Below are 18,996 nucleotides of genomic sequence, written 5' to 3' on the forward strand. Positions count from 1 at the left end.
CTCTCTCTCTCTCTCTCTCTCTCTCTCTCTCTCTCTCTCTCTCTCTCTCTCTCTCTCTCTCTCTCTCTGATTTCTGATAGGCACCCTTGCTTGCCAAAACTCATAGAATAAATAGACATTTAACCATGGCCCACATGTTCACTCTTAAAAATTAAAACAACGAAATACCCCACAATTGGTAAAAGGTCCGTTAACTGGGAAATGTCTCTCGCTATTCAAGGTGCCATTGTCAAGTTTGGTTTCTGTTAGAATTTTACCTACTCTAAGGCATTTATCTCATTTGTGATGGATGAAAAATGCTAGCTACCTTTTAAAAATATCCCCTGGTGAGATGGAGTCCCTATGAGCTTGACAAAAATCTCTCTCTCTCTCTCTCTCTCTCTCTCTCTCTCTCTCTCTCTCTTACAACGTGGATAACAATCCCTTCAATTATAGACATTTAAACATGGCCCATAGTTTTACTCTTAAGAATTAAGAGAATGAAATAACCCAAAATTGGTAAAAGGCCCATCAACTGGGAAATGTCTCTCCCTATTCAAGGTGCCAATGTCAGGGTTGGTTTTTGTTGGGATTTTACCTACTCTAAAGAAGTTATCTCGTTGTCAAGGGATGGAAAATGTTAGCTACCTTTAAAAAAGATCCCTTGGTGAGATGGATTCCCTATGATCTTGATGATAAAATATCTCTCTCTCTCTCTCTCTCTCTCTCTCACACGCACACACACACACACAGACTATGCAATGATTCTCTCTCTCTCTCTCTCTCTCTCTCTCTCTCTCACACACACACACACACACACACACACACACACACAGACTATGCAATGATTCTCTCTCTCTCTCTCTTTCTCTCTCTCTCTCTCTCTCTCTCTCTCTCTCTCTCTCTCTCTCTCTCTCTCTCTCTGTAATGTGGATAACAATCCCTTCATTTGCATGCATGTCCTCAACTCTTCCAAGTCCATGCATGAATAGGCAAACGTGTTTCTTTTTCTCATTCTCTTTAAAAAAGTACAAACTTGATAAATCTTTAAGTAGAAAACATCGATATTAGTCTTGAAAAAAGCCTCTCAAAAAAATAAAGCCAAATAATTTTTTTAAAATAATTTTTTAATAAATTACTAAATCTTTACTAAAATCACCTTTTTTTCTTATGTGTATTTTGACTTTACATTGTCAAAAGGTTTTCATTTCCTAACAAGGTGAGAACTCATGATGGCTTGCAGAAGGCAAGAGAAGGCTAGCCTTTCGCAATGAGAAGGTATGTAGCTGAGTGGTCAGACCAGTAGTTGTAGTTGGTGCCAGACATGGTTTGTGACAGATCAGTGCTAATCCATATGTGGTCTAGTGTAGAGCTGTGTATTGTGGTTGGATGTTGTATCAGTTGGTGGAGTCTGATGCATGGTTTTTAGGACCCCTTCTGAAGATGCAATAAAGGCACAGTCAGTTGTTGGGGAGATGAGATACTCTAGTCCAAGGGATCTCGAAAGAGAAGAAAAATCTACTTCACAAGCACCAAAGAGTAAAAAGTGCCATGGACAGAAGATACGTGGGAACGAGCTCTTATGCATGCCTACAACCTATATCTTACAGAATAGCCCATTCTAGGTGTGAATTTCTAGTGAAATTTACACGAGGATGTTCGTGTGGACTCACAGCACAGCATACTCCGTTTTCACTTTTTTATCGACAGTAAATATTTTTTACCACAGTAAATATTTTTCACCTACATGGTAAATACAAATCATTTTTTACCTACAGTAACTTTTTTACCCATGGTAAATATTTTTTACTGCACCATAAGTATTTGGTAGGTAACAGTTCACTCTTACTAGAAGCAGTGATTGGGCATCAACAATGTAGTTACAGGAGGAGAAAAGGGGAAAATCTTATGGTAAAGGTGAGTCAACAGGGATAAAGACTTTTGATTTGAAAAGAGACATGATGATTTTTTCAAAGAACACATGTCAAAAGAAGCCATGGTTGAGGATTTTTTGAGAATTTGATATTCAGGAGGACCCAGCTGCCACCTCCCCCCCGCAGGTCCCCCCCTGACATGTGCAGAACCTCCAGTTTCAACATCCACCTTACCTGCTCTTAAATGCTGGTCAAGGCCTTATCCCCATGTGTCACAATCAGAAAAATCAGCATTTACCCTCCCCTCTCACATCACTCTAGAGAATATCTTGATGGTGATATATCAGGTGACCTCAATCTGTTGACCACCCTAAGCAAAAAGTAACCCCAATCAGCGGATTTAAGCATGTTTATCCCTAATCCTAAACCCTCTCAGAAACCTATATAAGGAGGCCTTCTCTCACTCAAAACCAACACTTCACCCACTTCACCAAGCAACGAAGCTATGACGACATTGCTCACAACGAGGAGCTATGGATGGAGCTCTACTCTCTCTCCCTCTCTCTCTATCCCTCTAGTATGCTACATTACTAGCCCTAAAACCTAAATAAGGAGTCTTCTCTCATGCTCCATGGCCACCATCCTCGCCATCATTCTCTAAGGTATTGATGTGTTGCTAGTAGGATCATACCTACTTGCTGGGTTGATTGTTTTTTTGACAAGGGATTATGCCATCCTTGGCTTGCTTCTCTATATCCTTGTTATATATGATCAGATGCCGTTGTATTGTTAAGCTGATGTCTTGTGTATATATATGCAACATAAGGTCCCTAAGCTTCGTTTCTATGTGTTTTGCCATATGTTTTGATGCCATCATAATGCCAGAAGTCTCACTTGCCTATGTGCTCTATGTGTGAGGTCCCTAAACCTCTTAATTTAGGGTGGTTCCCCCTTTGTTTTGTTCTTTGCTTGTTTGCATGAGGCATGGTTTGTGGAGTGTGCACGAGTACAGAGGCCACCCAATTGCACTGCTCTTTTTCCCGCTATCATTTTGGTGCCCCCACGGAGGAGGGCTACGCAGACCTTCAGTTCACAAGCAATGAAGATGTGCAATCTACAACATGGACGAATGGCGTGAGGAGTTTGCAAATTGGAGAACAGAAGAGGAGGAGGCTTTAGAGGCGTTAAAGGCTTTCATCGAGGTCTTGTTACCAGGTTGCAGTGTCATTGAAATTCAAGAAGTAAGTTCTTCTACATGCCTTGTTCGTGATCGTCGCCAACGAAGGAGAGTAAGAAGAAGAGCTTGATATACCTCTCCTCTCAACCTATGAGTGCTCCAGAAATCTCCAACGCACACAAGCTTGAAATATTCTACATCAACATACACGAAGGTACTGTGACACACATTAAGGGAAGAAAAAGCATCACCAGACCTCTCTTTCCTGAGGAGCCGACTAAGAGGAGGAAGATCACCTCTACACCTAAGTGGCCCAAGGCCGCAGCGCGTGCTCAAGGGTAAGGTAACATTTGGCTTAATCTCATTAATAATGGATTACATGACCACTACAGGCAAGAAAAAGGCTAGTGAGCAACCAACTTCAACCTCCAACTTGCAACCACGACCCTCACCCCTAAATCCTCCTGAAGCAAAGAGGCGAAGGCTTGCCTACAAGATTGCCTCCCGTCTGCGAGTGCTCCCAGTGCACTTTGTGAATCCAGACACCACCAATCCCAAGCCAACCTCCTGTCCGCGTGAAGATCACTTTGGATATTGTCCAAAGTGCTTTGGAGACCGGGTGACAAGCCTCCCTGCCCTACCTTTGCTGCTAATTTTCAAGAAGTTATCTCAATCTAAGGAAACTATCTTAGTTGATGATGTGATGCACATTAATAGTGTCACTTTCATTCGTCATGCTGATTATGGTAATAGCATCCAATTGTTGCTTGCTAAAAGGCTCAGCATTGTACAAAGTGTTGCCATCACGCCTTACGTCTTCACAGATGCATCAGGAAGAGTCCAAGTGATCCGAGGTGCTGACCTTCTGTGGCTGATCAGGCTCATTGGTCCCAAGGTGGTGCAACTAAGCTAGGCTCTTGTCTGTAAGTATGGATGCCAATAATGAGAATGATGATCCCCGCATGTTTCCTTTCCATTTTGTGCGTCATATCCGTGTGAATATTTGTATTGATAGAAAAATCTTTTATCAGCAAAGAATAGCCCTGTTGTTTGGAGCCGAGAGACTTGGGGAAATCTTGCGCTCTCCTCATCGTGTCATTCTACCCTTACTAGACTATTACCATTCCTTTGATGTGTGGATCTTCATCCTATTTTGAGCTAAGTTGTGCTAAAGCTCCAAATTGTAATTACCATACTCTATTTTAAAATAAATTGGAGCTGTTTGTGTAATTGTTTACTCTCTCACTTATGGCCTTCCCTAATTTTTATGGTAAGCCTGGGGAGGTTGCTCCAGACTTTTTGGATAATTTGGAAATGGCCTTTCTGGTATCGGGAAGGGATGATGAAGCTACTAAGTTAAGGGCCTTTCCTTTGGTCTTGAGGGAAGGTGCAAACTTATGGTATCAAACTTTGGCACCTGAAGAAAGAAGAGACTGGGAGTCCTTAAAGATGGCCTTCATCGAAGAATTTCGCCGCCATGAGCCTCCAGAGGAGATATGGAGACAGCTCTTAGAGCTACGCCAAACATCACCCAATGACTATAGAAGCTATGAAGGAAAGTTTTCCAACCTGTGGGAGAAATGGTGTGCATCACTAGGTGAAGGAGAAAGGGCGCCAGAATGCCTAAAGAAGGACTGTTTCCTGGCAGGGCTTTACCCCATCCTTCGAGAAAAGGTAAAAGGTAAATTCCCAGATACCTTTGATAAAGCTATGACTTATGCAAGGGAGAAGGATAGGAAGTTAAAATTCCAAGCTCAACTACAAGGGGGAATGGAGCCTCCACCGCTAGATCAACCTACGGCAAGGGTTAGCAGGGACAGGAGCAACAGACCAAGAGTCCTCTCAACAAGAATTACTTCAACAAATCACCAATCAACTAGAGAGCCTGTCCATCAATCTGGTTCAAGGTGTAAGGGCTCCCCAGCCAGGAAATGAACGAAATAGACAAGAAGGACAAAGGCAAGCACGTGAGTACATTTGCTACAACTGTGGAGAGGTAGGTCACGGCATGTATTATTGCCCCCATCCATGACGCTATCAAGGAAATGGTAATCAAAGACGGCCTCCTCGCCAGCAAGTCACTCCTCCTCGAGCTAGGCCACTAAATGGACAAAATGCACACGTGGCTCCACCAATCCAAATATTGAGACCCCCCTCCTTCACCACCACAAGCACCAGCAGAGACCCCTCCACTACCATTGGGAGGGGAGGACAGGCCTGTCTCTGTCATAAGTCTTGACAATGGTAAGGATAAAGGGAAAGAAAAAATGGAGGAAGCTGTTGCCATGCCAATAAAGAGAGTTAGGAGACAAAGAACTGATGAAATGGAAGCTTCAGAGCCGGATAAAGGGAATGAGGGTTCCTCCCAAGTGATAGGAGACAAGAAAAGGAAGAGTAGGTCAAGAAGGCACATAGGAGTAGAAGACTTTCCACTTGGGGTAGGATCCATACCTTACGACCTGGTAGCAGATGTGAGTAAGCAAGGACCAAAGATTTCATGGCAGCAACTCCTCCACCTTTCCCCAAAGATGCGTAGAACCTGGTCTAAGATGGTCAGCACCAGGAGGGCTAAGGCAAAGTCAGTTGAGTCTATTAGTGCAAGAGGCATGAAGGATATCGTGCCAGTCATTGATGTAGAGATTAAGAGTCAGCGAGTCTCCAATGTGTACATAGATGGTGGAGCCGAGATTTGTGTTATGACAGAGAAATTAATGCAAAGGTTGGGTTTTGAAGTAAACGAGCAAACTTCCTTACAAGCTAAGATGGCAAATAATGTAAGGGTGGCTTGTGTGGGAAAGGTTAATGGAGTGAAGGTTTCAGCTTTTGGTGTGGCAATCTCAATTGATGCTTATGTGATCCCAACTAAGGGGGAGGGCTATCCGCTAATCCTTGGAAGACCTTGGCTTATGGCTATGAAAGCTAGGCAAGATTGGGAGACAGGTTCCCTTGAGTTGCGACCAAATCATAAGGTAGGTGGCAAGCAACAAAAAATTGTGTATGACATGAAGCAGGGTAGACAACAAGACCTAGAGATGGAGACTTCTATGGATGAATGGAGCACAAGCAGCTGCTCTTCATCTGAGGATGAGTCATCTGAGGAGGATGCTAGCTCTTTGGATGTCATGGGTATAATACTGCGAAACCCAGAAGGAGAAGGTGGTCAAGACTCTCTAAACAAGGAATAAGCCACAGGCTTAGAGGAGATGCTAGCTAAGGACCTACTAGAAGAAGAGAGAGAACCCTATTTGCAGGTACTAAAGAATCATGCTGGCCTCTTTATAACTGATTATGAGCACATTAAAGGAGTGACGGTAACCCAACACCATATGCAATTAAAGGAAGGTGCCAAACCGGTGGTGCAAAGGCTAAGGAGATTAGGGCTAGTGCAACAAGATGCACTCTTAAAAGAAGTAAAAAGATTACTCAAGGCAGGATTTATCTACCCAGTGGAAGATTCTGAGTGGGTGTCTCCAGTTGTGGTAGCACCAAAGAAAAATGGGAAGTGGAGGGTATGTGTGGATTAGAAGCCTCTAAATGCAGCCACAAAAAGGGACCATTTTCCTTTGCCTTTTCAAGATGAAATACTAAATGAAGTGGCTGGTCATGAAAGGTACACAGTGTGTGATGGGTACTCAGGCTACTTCCAAATCAAAATTGCAGATGAAGACCAAAGAAAGACTACCTTCATAACACCTTGGGGGTGTTTTGCTTATAGAGTTATGCCTTTTGGTTTAACTAATGCCCCAGCTACTTTCCAGAGGTTTATGAACTTGGTGTTTCAACCTTACTTTGGTAAGTCCATACGAGTCTTCATTGATGATTTTTGCATTTACAGCTCTAGGGAAGTACATCTGTCCAAGGTTAATGAAGGTTTCACCCGTCTGGCCCAATTGGGTGGGCAATTGAATAAAGACAAGTGCCACATAGGTGAGAGCAAGGTCACTCTACTAGGCCATGTTGTGTCTCAAGATGGTATTGAGGCTGACCCTGAAAAGGTAAAGACATTGTTAGCTTTACCTACTCCTTCAAACGTGAAGCAACTAGTCTCCTTCATTCAAAAGGTTCGCTACATGGGACGATTCATACATCTCCTTTCTCAGGCAATCTATCCTTTGCAGCAGCTCACTAAACACACTACATTGACATGGAGTGAGGAGGGTGAAAGGTGCTTTCAAGAAGTTAAAACCATTTTGAGATCATTGCCTGTCGTCCTACAACCCACATGGGGTGAATTATTCTATGTAAATCCTAGTGTAGGTCTAGAAGCTCTAGGAGCTGTCTTGATGCAAAAAGACCCAAAGACATCTCTCATGAGACCAGTCTACTTCTCTAGTAGAGTGATGACAGCTGCTGAAAAGGGTTTCAGCGCAACTGAGCAATTGGTGCTAGCTCTTAAGTTTGCAGTGGAGAAGTTTCGGGCTTACTTACTTCCGAGACAATTTGTGGTGATCACGACTGAGGAGGTTTTTCCATATGCCCTACAACACATGGAATTGTCTCAAAGAATAGCAAAGTGGGTGGTGCAGCTTCAAGAGTTTGACTACACACTACAAGTAGAGGATTCCACCCGTGCTTGTTTGGAAGATGTCCTCACACAAAGGTGTTATGAGAAGGCCAAGAAAGAGGCACCTAGTAAGGTACCGCCTATCGCGGAGCCTGAAGTTCTACTGGGAGCACACAGTCTGTATTTTGATGGGGCTTACAAGAGGACCAAAGACAAGGCATCAGCAGGCATAGTAATATTAGGTCCAGAGAAGGAGAAGATCTTTGCAAAAGGGTTTCATCTAACAGAGGTTCATTCTAACAATGAGGCTGAGTACCATGCCCTTGTTTTAGGGTTGCAATGTTGTCTTTCTCAGGGCATCACAAAGCTAAATGTTTTTTGTGACTCCATGTTGATTGTTAAGAAAATGGTTGGTGTATGGGCCTGTAAAAATGACAAATTTCCTGTTAAGATGAGGGAAGCAAAGGCCTTGTTGAAGGGTTTTAAAGAAGTTTGAGTGCACTTTGTACCTAGAGATCAAAATCGAGAAGCAGTTGCCTTAGCAGGTGAAGAACTACAAACTCTCATAGTAGGTGCTATCCTTGTGAAAAATCCTTTATACCAGGGAAAGGAGGAGCTGCATGATTTACTTTACTTTCTTGAGCATTGTGAAGCACCCTCTAGTATGAGTAAAAGTGAACGTAGGTGGTTGGCAAAAAAGGCTACCAGCTATAGCTTAGTGAATGAGGACTTGTATTGTAGAGGGAAAGATGTTGTCTTAAGGAGAGTTCCTGAATCCCAAGAGATAAAGGATATTTTGTTTATTTGTCATGAAGGTGTGTGTGGTGGTCACTTTGCACAAGAGATTACTAGCAGAAAGATTTTACAAGCAGGGTTCACGTGGCCAAGCCTCCATCGAGATGTACAACATTGGTGCCGCACATGTGAGGTTTGCCAAAAAGCTGGACCAGGGCGTCTTACCCATGAAAATCAGCATCCAATCAAAACCTATGGGCCATTTGAAAAATGGGGGATAGATGCAATAGGGCCACTACCTTGCACTCAATCAGGGAAGGAATACATGATTATGGGGGTGGAGTACATGACGAGATGGGCAGAAGCCCGTCCCACAAAGCGCATCACAGCCAAGGACGTGAGTGATTTCATTTTTGAATGCCTTTGTTGCCGTTTTGGCACACCTTTGGAGATTCTCTCGCATAAGGGACCAGGATTTCGAGCTGATTTAGTCGGGCACTTGATGAGAAAGTTAAAAATCAAGCACAGGCACTCTACACCATACTACCCTCAGTGCAATGGTCTTGTGGAAAAGGTAAATGTTCTTATATGTAAAATCATCACTAAGCAAGTGCATTTACATCCTAAGGCATGGGACAAACACCTAGATGCAGCACTTTGGGCGTACAGAACATCCTTTAAAACATCCTTGGGGTATACACCTTTTCACTTGGTTTACGGGCAAGAGGCACTATTGCCTATAGAAGTGGATCTAGCGAGCCTTCGAGTTCTAAAAGCACATCAAGAGGATAGTCAAGAGAAGCAGGTGGAAAAAAGAATCATCGATTTGGAGAGGTTAGGGCTAGATCGAGAGTCAGCAGTGAAGTACTATGCAGCCCAGGCAGAGAAGAAACGAAAGAAGTTCAATCGCAACCTTGTCAAGAAAGGTATCAAGGAAGGTTCTTTAGTGCTCAGATATGACAATCGCTTTGATCGCAGGAAGGATGGTAAGTTCTTGCTTAAGTGGGAAGGCCCTTTTGTAGTGATACAGAGGTTCTCAAATGGTAGTTACCAACTAGGTGACCTAGATGGTAAGGTACATCAGACCCCGGTAAATGGTTGGCGATTGAAGGCCTACCAATGTCGTCTTTCACAGCCATATGCTCGTGAAATCAATGCTAAGGATGGTTCAGAGGAGAGCTCATCATATTCGAGCTCCAACTAAGGTAACAATCATGTACATAGTCGTTTCAAAAAAAAAAAAAAAAAAAGAGAAGACAAAAAAAAAAGGAGAAAAAGAGAAGAAAAAAAGAAAAAAAGAGAATGCTACCAGTGAAAGCGGATATTGACAATGGATGGGGTATGGCTTTCAAGGGTCTAGGAGACCAGTTGTTAGTCATGGATGGATACAATTATTCATCAGAAAGGACTAAACAGGGTGCATCAGCCAAGAAAGCAGTAACATGGCAAATTCAATTGGTACCAGGTGGGTAAGTATTCAAGAGAACCCTATTGTAGCACAACCTACAGCTAGAGGCATCAAATACCTCTAGCTTAAGGGGGAGGGCTATATGATGCATGGTTTTTAGGACCCCTTCTGAAGATGCAATAAAGGCACAGTCAGTTGTTGGGGAGATGAGGATACTCTAGTCCAAGGGATCTCGAAAGAGAAGAAAAATCTACTTCACAAGCACCAAAGAGTAAAAAGTGCCATGGACAGAAGATACGTGGGAACGAGCTCTTATGCATGCCTACAACCTATATCTTACAGAATAGCCCATTCTAGGTGTGAATTTCTAGAGAAATTTACACGAGGATGTTCGTGTGGACTCACTTCACAGCATACTCCGTTTTCACTTTTTTACCGACAGTAAATATTTTTTACCACAGTAAATATTTTTTACCTACAGTAAATATTTTTCACCTACATGGTAAATACAAATCACTTTTTACCTACAGTAACTTTTTTACCCATGGTAAATATTTTTTACTGCACCATAAGTATTTGGTAGGTAACAGTTCACTGTTACTAGAAGCAGTGATTGGGCATCAACAATGCAGTTACAGGAGGAGAAAAGGGGAAAATCTTATGGTAAAGGTGAGTCAACAGGGATAAATACTTTTGAGTTGAAAAGAGACATGCTGATTTTTTCAAAGAACACATGTCAAAAGAAGCCATGATTGAGGATTTTTTGAGAATTTGATATTCAGGAGGACCCAGCTGCCACCTCCCCCCCACAGGTCCCCCCCTGACATGTGCAGAACCTTCAGTTTCAACATCCACCTTACCTGCTCTTAAATGCTCGTCAAGGCCTTATCCCCATGTGTCACAATCAGAAAAATCAGCATTTACCCTCCCCTCTCACATCACTCTAGAGAATATCTTGATGGTGACATATCAGGTGACCTCAATCTGTTGACCACCCTAAGCAAAAAGTAACCCCAATCAGCGGATTTAAGCATGTTTATCCCTAATCCTAAACCCTCTCAGAAACCTATATAAGGAGGCCTTCTCTCACTCAAAACCAACACTTCACCCACTTCACCAAGCAACGAAGCTATGACGACATTGCTCACAACGAGGAGCTATGGATGGAGCTCTACTCTCTCTCCCTCTCTCTCTATCCCTCTAGTATGCTACATTACTAGCCCTAAAACCTAAATAAGGAGTCTTCTCTCATGCTCCATGGCCACCATCCTCGCCATCATTCTCTAAGGTATTGATGTGTTGCTAGTAGGATCATACCTACTTGTTGGGTTGATTGTTTTTTTGACAAGGGATTATGCCATCCTTGGCTTGCTTCTCTATTTCCTTGTTATATATGATCAGATGCCGTTGTATTGTTAAGCTGATGTTTTGTGTATATATATGCTACATAAGGTCCCTAAGCTTTGTTTCTATGTGTTTTGCCATATGTTTTGATGCCATCATAATGCCAGAAGTCTCACTTGCCTATGTGCACTATGTGTGAGGTCCCTAAACCTCTTAATTCAGGGTGGTGCCCCCTTTGTTTTTTTCTTTGCTTGTTTGCATGAGGCGTGGTTTGTGGAGTGTGCACGAGTACAGAGGCCACCCGATTGCACTGCTCTTTTTCCCGCTATCAGAGTCCATGTTGGCGAATGAGGGTGGAAAGGGTTTTGTATGTGCTGGGTTCAGCAAGTGCGTAAAAATCTCCCATTATGATCAGTGGCCGCAGGGTGCTTGTTGAATCGAGGAGGCTAGAGATGCTCTCTAGGAACCCTGGGAGCGATGATGTCGGTGCCCTGTAGAGCGAGACGACTGTCGCCACACGCTTGTTCATGCAGTGGAAAGTTGCACGGCTTGTTTCAAGAGTGTGGTTTATGCATATGTGTGTTTACGTGGGTATTAGGTTGCTTTTATGGAGAATTGAGACGCTGTGTAATTGTGTTGAGGATATGCTCTGGAATCCTGGAATGGTCGTCGCATGTAGTCAAGTCTCTTGGAGGCAGAGCACGTAGGAGGCCATTAGACTTGTGTCATGAATGATATTGTCTGCATGCTTTCTAAGGGATACGACGTTCAGTGATTGCACAATGTAATGTGTATCTTGGTGGAGATGTAATTTCTTTTGGATGGGAGAATAAGTTGCTTTTGTTCTCAATCTATGGAGCTCTTCAAGGACACTTGGGTGGACACAAACATTGTCGAGGAGCAGGATGTCTATCAAATACAGATTTACAGTGTCATGAACGCGTGTGAGAGAAGTGTAGGTGAGCCCATGAGATCTAATTCCTATGGGGCTAAAAGCCAATGTGTTGAGTGTAAGCCCTTGCGATCGATGAATTGTGTGTGCTGCAGAGCAGGCTGAATCGGGAATTGCTTGCGTGTGAGGGTGTTGAGGTGGTTTTTCCCAATTTAGAATTCACGTATGATGCAAAGAATTGGCGTCCAACCAGCCGATGTGAGTGGTGTGCGGAGGTGGCTATGTTCATATCTTTGTTTTCTCCCTATATTGGGATTGGTGAAATGAATCCAAAGACATGTTGTGCTAGAGGCAATAGTGCAAAGCTTGTAAACGCTTTTTGCACCATTGATGAGGCCATTGCCAATGTCCATATTTCCGGCACATAGCTCGACCACCAAGCCTGGCTTCAAGCACAATGTTTCTTGGAGCCCTGCAGTTTGCTTGGCATCCAATGGTATTGCTATTGTTTTGCTACAAGTGTTGGCATGCTTGTCAATTGCTTTAATGTATGTGGCTCACTGGGCAACTGTGCGAAGAGCTTGTCGTTGTGCTCGACGTCCTTTGCTTTGTTAGAGTAGAATAGGTATGATATGGTTATGTCAGCACGCAACTCCCTGTGGGAGGAGTTGTTAATGTATGCAATATTGTTGCTGGTGTGTGAACCAATTCTCATTCAATTAAGAACCTCTATCATAACTGTTGATTGGTTTGTCTCATTGTAATCGTTAGCTCGTAGCAGTTAGGGAGTTTGCGCCAGTACGAAGGTGCGACTGACTCAATGAGAGGTTGCTTGCTTGTGAATATCTAAGAGTCTTTGACTGGGCTAGTTTGGCAGAGGTCACCACAAATTATGACGTCAAGGCCACCAAAAGGCTGGTCGTGTTTTCTCTTGATGAAACGAAGACGTGAGTCGGCCAAAGAGAAGACACTTGACCCTATCAAGGAGACTTCTCGAACACTACAAGATCCAAATCTTGATAAAGTAAGGACAATGCATGTAGCTTTTCTGCTCCAAGGCTTGTGTGTGTGGTAGTTATCAAAGGAAAATCTAAAGATGAGTGTATACTTGTACCACCAATGTTGAATGATGCCTTCCTTGTATATGCCATTGGTAGTGCCTTGGGAAAGTCAGCATTGTGACCTGACTTGTGCGTGTAGAATCGAATGAGGGCTTCAACCAACAAGAGCAGCGTGAACATTTTTCCAGTGCCTGCTCCACGTGTGAGGAAGAGATGTATCTTTTTTGATGGTGCTATGCGTTTTTTGAGTGTGACGTCGTCGAGTATGAGTCACTGTTGTGGGTTTAGTTTCTTTATTGAGGTGTGTAAATCCTCATTGGTCATTTCAATGTGCTTGGAAAAATGCAAAGCAAATGGTTTCTTGGTCGGTTGCTTTCATGGGGTGTTGATCATCACGTTGGCATTGTCGGAATTGTTCAAGGAACTTGGATTCTTTGTGCTACGTGAGGTTGTGATGATTGTAACAAATTTGTCTAGCAAAGTTGGTTCAACAACAAACTGTGATTCATTGTTTTTCATTGTCTCAATGTTCGAAGTGTAGACATCGATCCAAGACAAGCCTTCACGCAGGTGCTGATTATCATGTCTTGACCATGGCAAGAAGAGAAGGCATTGTTCTCTGTAGTGGTTTTTAGGGTCTTTGTCTTTACTGTATCTAACGTAACGTATGATGCATGCCCTTCGTAGGAGCTTGTCAGGTCTGGAGGGGTTTCTAGTTGTGGATACAAACTGAGCCAAGCACATGGCAAAGAAGGAGCAAGTTCTAGAGGCATATTTGTCAATGACGGAGGTAGAGAAGATTTTTGTCGTGTCAGGGTGCAATTTTTGCAAGGCATTCTTTCTTTTTAGGACTAGAGCACGCTCTTCAGGTGGATTAGTATTTATGTATATGAATTCTCTAGAGGAGCTATACAATGGAAGTGAGAGGCATATGTAAGTAGCTTGTTGTGAACTAATTTGTTGTATGTTAAGGATTGTGCTACCAACTTTTCGTAGTCTCTCTAACGTTGTTGCATTGTTTGCAACGCAGGCATCGACTTGTGTCTTGATTTCTTCTATCAATGTGTTGTCCATTTTTGTCATGTATGAAGTGCAATAGCTTGTTGCTCCATGTGCGTTTAGCACGAACTGTATATCTGTGTTCGCATCCCAAAGCAAATCTTTTGATTTGTTGAAGTTTTTTGTGAATATATCGGTCGGTTTGCATCTCAGAAAAATAGTGGGGCCTGAGATAGTCGCTTGCAATGCAAGCAAGTACTGTTCCATGGAGAGTTGTGTTTGTTCTAGCCATTCTTCAAATGTAGGTGCATTTTGTAAATCAATTTGGCTAAGTTGTCTTCTGACTTGTTGCAAGTAAAGCTTATCTTGTGTAGCCATGTTCATCTCAAGTATTCCTTTCTGGAAAATAGTTGTGAACGGCATGGGGGAACGTGGAAAACCAAAGTGGCAACTTTTGCTTTTCTTTTGGCAAGTCCTGTGATGCTTGTGCTTGTGAGCTTCAGAAAGGTCATTTGACAAGATGGCTCCATCTGTGCTGATGTGGGTATCTACGAACATCACAATATCTTGATCTGAGTGGGTCGTGAGTGATGAAGCATTCTCTAGCCACATCAAACCATGATCATGCTGGCTACCATGGCTCTGAAACTCCGTGACGAAGAAGAAGTCTCGTATTTTTTCGCATATGGATGAATTAGTGCGCAACAAGCGTTTCATTGTGTTAAACCTATTGACGTAGAAACGAGCGGTTGTAATGGGATCAGCATGAATGAGCCAATGTTGGTATGAGCTCAAACTCTCCCCGGGCTCCTTGCTCAGTGGGACCAGCTTCTTCAGTGCAGCAAGAAGCTCTTTCCATCTCCGATCTGTGGAAGAGAATGTGACAAAAAATGTAGGTAGTCCAGGTTGTCAAATCATTGTGAAAACATTCTTTTTCATCTTTTCCTTGTAGTCCGGAGATGTGCAAAGTGCCTCAAAGTCTCTAAAGCCTAATCTTGGGCTGAGAAGCCTCTCTATGTTTGTGTCTTCTACTACTTGTCTTGCAGTCAACGTTGCACCGGCTAGCTTTCCCTTGCGCATTCTTACCCAAACAGAGGAAGCAACTTGGCATGACATAATTTTGATAGACTTGAAAAATAAATTCTCGATGCTCAATGCAAACCTTCTGTCAACATTAATGAGCTCTCACTTTGCAATTGCTTGGTAATCTTTTGTTGCAGCTTCTCTATATCTTCTAGGGGACCCAAAGAAAAGCGTTGGGAAACTCAATTCCTCGCAAGGTGCAACATGTAGAACCTTGCCACTATAATCAACAACCTCTCCCACACTTGTGACCCCCTTCAAGTACCTGCATCAACAGTTTCTTGGAGATCCTCTATTGTCATGGAATCTTCAGGTGAAGGAAGTGCAAGCAATGCCTCACCCATTGATGCTCAAAGCATGGACTTCTCCGGAGGTTTGTTGCACTGGCTTGCTGGCGGTTTCTTTTAATGTTTTTGTATGGCAATAATTGATTTGTTGTTTTATTGCCTAGAAGACTCATCTGAGGTATTTTCTTGCCATGTGTTGGTGTTGCATTTCTATTTCTGGTCCTGGTTTTTTTTCCCCTGCTGGTGAACCAATTGAGAGCATTGCCTTGTGCTGGTGTTGAATGTTCGCTCTTGGTGCTATTTTTTTTCTTGCATACGAGTGGTGCACTCAAGACTGACATAGTGGCATCGTTTAGTTTCCTGTGAGGTGGTCCCGCTTGCTGTGTGGCTGACTGATGTTCTGTTCGCTTGTGATGCATGAGCAACACCACTGACTGAATTGGTTGCTTTTACCCTTGGCGGTCAGATTGGACGTATATCAACACTTTTTTTTTCTAGAATGTGCTTCGAAAAAAGCTCGTTCTGGCTCAAAAACATGTTTCTGGACATGAATGTTTTAACTTAGATTGCTGGGTGTAGGTTGTGCCCTTGGATTGATGTGTGTAGCTGCCGCTTACCGTGCATGTTGACAAAGTGTTATATTGGTTTGCTATGTTCTAGTATTTCTCCTGAACTATGTTATGGTGCTGGGTGTAAGAGACAGCTTGCTTTGCTTGTTCTTGTAGGGCAGTCAATCAGCTGAGCGTGTGGTCAACATCTAGTATCCTTGTTCTAAGTGATGTGAAGCACATCGAGGCATGCAATACTCTGGTCTCAAGTCCACCATGTTGTATGATTGACACAAGCTGTTTTAGCTAACTGACCATCATCTGCTTTATGTATCAGTAGTCCATGTCCTTTCGAGGAAATAATGTTTAGTAACCAGAGTTGGAGTGCTTTCCACGCTTTTCATTCTAGCGTCTGCTTGGAATTGAGATGCACGTTGTCTGTTTGCGAGGGATTACATTATTCACTAGCCAAATTTGGAGCACTTTCTACGTGTTTTATTCCGGCATTGGCTTGGAGTTGAAGCATGTGTGCTCTATTACGAGGGCTTGCTCATGCTTGTTGTCGGGTTCTAGTTGTGTCCCGACTACCTTGTGCTCCGCACCAGACAGTTAGCCAGTCACGTTGCATTTTGTCCCTTGGGATTCTCCGCTTGGCGTTGCTACGTGGCACCACAAGTCATGCTCCGTACTTTCAAGAACTTCATTTTCTATGGCTTGGTTTTGCTTGACTTTGGCGAGTTTATTGCCTGTTGGTCGTTCTTATGCACATTTTTCTTTGCTCAACTAGTCAATGTTTTGCTTAAGTTGTTGCTTCATTTTCCTGTGCTGCTGTAGAGCTATGTAGATTTGTTGAAATTCCTCCATGCCCTGCAAACAAGCGTCCGTGTTGGACCTGAATCACATAGAGGCATGCTTGGTCTCCACTCGTATCCCCTTTGCCAAGATACGCGAGCTTACATACGATGGGTAGTATGGGCTTAGAGGTAGTGTCGTCAATGTGCTTGCCAACTTGGAAAAGAGCCATGATGTGCTGCCTTGCTTCATTGAGGACGAGGCTTCTGTTCTTGTGGGAATCAAACGAAAACTTGAATACGATAGATGCTACTTAAGCAGCATTGTGCGGCCTCTTCTGACAATGCGTGCAACCACTACACTGCTACCCACACCTCTCTACATGCGAGAAGTTGTCGCCATCAACAACAAGTGGCTCGTGCATCTTTCTAGCCTAAGTGTAGCTCCTGCGAATACTCTTAGTGACACTACACCCAATGGTGAGGTTGAGGAAGAGCAAACTGATGTCATGCTTACACACAAGTTCTCAGATGAATTTCACACCACACGCTCACAAAGCTTCAAATCCTCACAAGCCACAACAAAAGCTTCAGTAACATTCGGGAGAAGAACCAATAGCCTTGCATGTGGTAACTGGAGTCGCTTTAAATTTGAATATTATAGCATGTCGGGACCCACAAGGCTTCTCAAGAGAAATTGAACAATAAATAGACAATTTCCCAACAGACAACAACACCTCAAAGCTTAGATGTTTGAAAAAACATCGAGACTTGCTGGTACATCTACATAAGAGGCACACCAAATGTCTAATTCACCATCCTCAGCGAAATCACAACCAATTGATACAAGGGCTTGCACAAGACAAGTTTTAGGGGAGAGGCTCAAATTAGACAGTGCAGTTTACAATCATAATATAGCTCATTCTTGCCTTTTTTAAAAGCTACAAGAAGCACGTGGAGTGCTCTGCAAAATTTCTTAGAGAGAAAGAACATCCTGCATGAATTAGTCACCGAGAAAAGACTCTGATTGAGTGGACCTGCAATGGACATCACCTAACTTGCATTCACATTTGTGACTGCCTTTCAAACACGTCTCTCAACCACAAAGTTCGAACAAGGACAACACTCACTAGAGGCTACACAAGGCGGCATTGAATGCACTCTCAGCAACCTTGAAAATCCAGACGGTGCCCACCTTCAGCTTTAAACAGCGCACGAAGACTAATTGTATACGCCATATCCTCTACCAGGAGCACTTGCATACGCCATGTTTTTTGGCAGTAGCAGGTCAAAAAGACTGAGACCTGCAGGCTACGTCCGCCACCTCCTCTGCCGGGAGTAGGGCGAAACAATGAGATTGCCAGGAGAAGGGCAAAAAGGACTCGTTTCTTTTGGACGCTGCCTTTAGTAAACCTAGACACGCGGCAAGCATCCGGTTAAAAAATCGAACAGCATCAAGTTTGCAACAACCTTGCACTAACAACCCTATGGCCTTCCGCAGGACAAAAATTGACCTTTCACTTTCACATTTTAAATCTTACCCTATTCTAATTTGAGTAGAAAGTCTTTTCACTTTACACTGTCAACATGTTGACAGCTTTTTATTTCATACAACTTACCCTTCACTTTAAAATTTTAAATCTTACCCTTCAATTTTGCTTTCAGATTGGTAAGGTTCTTTTTGAAATGAACCAATTGGTGACCCCCGGAGGCCCTCTCCTCCCTCAAAAAATTTAAGCTCCATTATATATAGTATCAAGAATTTGATTGACCATTCCATCTATGTTGCTTTCTAAATGCCTTGTTTGCATCTCTATCTATGTTTTGTGCACAAGCATGGTAAGAGTGTACATTGTCACCTAATCATAAGAATGCATATGTAGCTTACAACAATAAGGTGCACACTACCTTTTCATGTACACTTTCACGCCATATTCAACTTTAAATGCGATAGAAATAAAAGCAAAATAAGGTTGCTCAATTGTTTATTTTTTGAAAGTTTTTTGGCCATTATGTTAAACTCAAGGACGCCATGCAAAACTGAGGTTGTGACCTGAAATCATGCATGTCATTGATCTCTCTCCCTCTCTTCCAAAATTACAAAAGCATGTTCCTCTTTGAGAGAGCAGATTGTGTTCAACCATATACATGGTTGAGCCTATTTTGTTACGCACGGTCTACACAACACCAACCATTTGGCTTAGCTCCTATTCCCTTAAATGTGAGATTGGACATTGAGGTAGTGTAGGAGAGCTCTTTATGTATACACATTATGCCCCTTAAAAAGTTAAGAGCATGAGCATCATATCCTACT

This window comes from Adiantum capillus-veneris, chromosome 20 (assembly GCF_014529385.1).
Source record: "Adiantum capillus-veneris isolate H3 chromosome 20, ASM1452938v2, whole genome shotgun sequence".
NCBI classification, from domain to species: Eukaryota; Viridiplantae; Streptophyta; class Polypodiopsida; order Polypodiales; family Pteridaceae; genus Adiantum; species Adiantum capillus-veneris.